This window comes from Perognathus longimembris, chromosome 13, assembly GCF_023159225.1.
Source record: "Perognathus longimembris pacificus isolate PPM17 chromosome 13, ASM2315922v1, whole genome shotgun sequence".
Classification (NCBI taxonomy): Eukaryota; Metazoa; Chordata; class Mammalia; order Rodentia; family Heteromyidae; genus Perognathus; species Perognathus longimembris.
Genome location: NC_063173.1, coordinates 13,945,216 through 13,947,679, shown reverse-complemented (window position 1 = coordinate 13,947,679; position 2,464 = coordinate 13,945,216). Strand labels below are relative to the sequence as shown.

At 50.2% G+C, this 2,464-nt stretch overlaps 1 pseudogene; it reads left to right on the top strand.

Moving 5' to 3' along the window:
- Positions 1-923: 923 nt before the first annotated feature.
- Positions 924-1,862, top strand: LOC125361845 (annotated as a pseudogene).
- The last annotated feature ends 602 nt before the right edge of the window (positions 1,863-2,464 follow it).

The window sequence follows — 2,464 nt, the reverse complement described above, 5'->3', positions numbered from 1 at the left end:
AATCTAAGAACCACTTCAGGCAGCCTTTAAAGGGGCAAGTAGAGGCAGGCCCTGGTGGATCACACCTATAATTCTAGCCACTCAGAAGGCTGAGGATCACAGTTCAAAGCCAGGCTGAGCAAGCAAGTCCCTGAGATTCTTTTTTTTTTTTTTTTTTTGGCCAGTCCTGGGCCTTGGACTCAGGGCCTGAGCACTGTCCCTGGCTTCTTCCCGCTCAAGGCTAGCACTCTGCCACTTGAGCCACAGCGCTGCTTCTGGCCGTTTTCTGCATATGTGGTGCTGGGGAATCGAACCTAGGGCCTCGTGTATCCAAGGCAGGCACTCTTGCCACTAGGCTATATCCCCAGCCCCCTGAGATTCTTATCTGAATTAACCACCCAAAAGTTAGAAGTGGAGGTGTGGCTCAAGTGATGGAGCACAAGTCTTGAACCAAGAGCTCAAGGGCAGTGCTTAGGTCTTGAGTTCAAGCCCCAGAACTAGCAAGCGGTGCTCTTAGGACAGAGGTACGTGTTCTGTAATGGCCGAGCAAGCAGGCCTTGACCCATGATAGCCACAAAATAATGTAAGACCAAAAGTATGTCCTGTCACTTGGTAACTTCTATCAGAGGACAGGAGGTAATGAAGAGTACAGCCTATCTGGAAAGCTACCTGGAGAGGTTGTGTAAACCTGTGGGGAAGTGATCGGAAGGAGGAAGAGCTTCTTTTTAGATAGGGTGACTGTGTCTGAGACAGTCCTGGTAATGCAGGTTGTTGCCTTCCTCATTCACGGCAATCTTCTTTCCCTGCAAAGGGAGTCCCTCTTGGATGACAAATTATATGACCGCTCTAACCTCAGGAGTCAGTCCTGACTGGGTTGGGAGTGATTTACATGAGCCTAACTGTCCTTGGAATCATCTCTTCTCAGAACCAGAGGCTCTGGGGCTATGGTGGCTTTAAACCTGAGCGCTCACAACCCCGGGCTCTTCATTTTGGTGGGGATCCCAGGCCTGGAGCAGTTCCATGTGTGGATTGGGATTTCCTTCTGCCTGATCTATACTGTGGCAGTCTTGGGAAATGGTGTCCTTCTCTACCTCATCTCCGTGGAGCGAGCGCAGCCTTCACGAGCCCATGTTCTTCTTTCTCTCCCTGCTGGCCACTACCGATCTCATCTTGTCTACGGCTGGCGTGCCTAAAACCCTCAGTATCTTCTGGCTAGGCGCCCGAGAAATCACATTCCCCGGGTGCCTTACGCCAATGTTCTTCCTGCACGACAGCTTTGTCCTGGATTCAGCCATTCTGATGGCCATGGCGTTTGATCGCTACGTGGCCATCTGTTCCCCTTGGCGGTATACCACGATTGTAACTCCCAGGACCATCATCAAGATGGTGGCAGGCATCTCCTTCCGAAGCTTTTGCATCATCCTGAGGGATGTATTCCTGCTGACAAGCCTCGCCTCCCGTTCTGCGGGAACCGCATGGTCCCCCACACGGACTGTGAGCACATCGGTGTGGCCCGATTGGCCTGCGTGGACATCTCCATCAACATCTGGTACGGCTTCTGCGTTCCCATCAGGACGGTGGTCCCAGACGTGGTCCTCATCGCCGTCTCCTCCACCCTCATCCTCCGTGCGGTGTTTCACCTCCCTTCCCGAGATGCACCTGCGGCTCCCACGTCTGTGTCATCCTCATGTTTTACACACCTGCCTTCTTCTCCATCCTTGCCCATCGCTTCGGGCACAATGTCCCCCGCACTTTCCACATCCTGTTTGTCAACCTCTACATGGTTATCCCACCCGTGCTCAACCCCATCGTCTACGGAGTGAAGACCAAGCAGATCAGGGAGAAAAATCATTGTTTTGTTTTCCACCAAAAGTACGGAATGATGTTCCAGGATCCACGTGTAGTGTAGGTAAATGTGGTCAGGATGAAATGCACATGCGCTTTAAATCCATCGGCGTGTTGCAGAAAGGCGGAATGATCTACATGAAAGAGATAGTTCGATGTATATACTGAAAACAACTCCCCCCCACCCCCAACAAACAAAAAACCCTTGATTGACCTTGTTGTGGAACATAGCATTGGATAGGGGGCCCCATCAAGAGGAAACAATTGAAAACAGAGTTCAGTTACTCTAAATGCAAAGAAAAATCCATTAGAATTTTTTTTTTTTGCCAGTCCTGGGCCTTAGACTCAGGGCCTGGCCTGAGCACTGTTCCTGGCTTCTTTTTGCTCAAGGCTAGCACTCTGCCACTTGAGCCACAGCGCCACTTATGGCCATTTGATATATATGTGGTGCTGGGGAATCGAACCTAGGGTTTCATGTATATGAGGCAAGCACACTTGCCACTAGGCCATATTCCCAGCCCCTAGAAATTGGAAAGTAAGGTTTAAAGCTGTGATGAGAGAATGTGTTTAGGTAGAGATACTGATGAAGAGAGACTAAGAGTGAAAAATGAATAAACAATTTAGGGGATCAAATGATGGA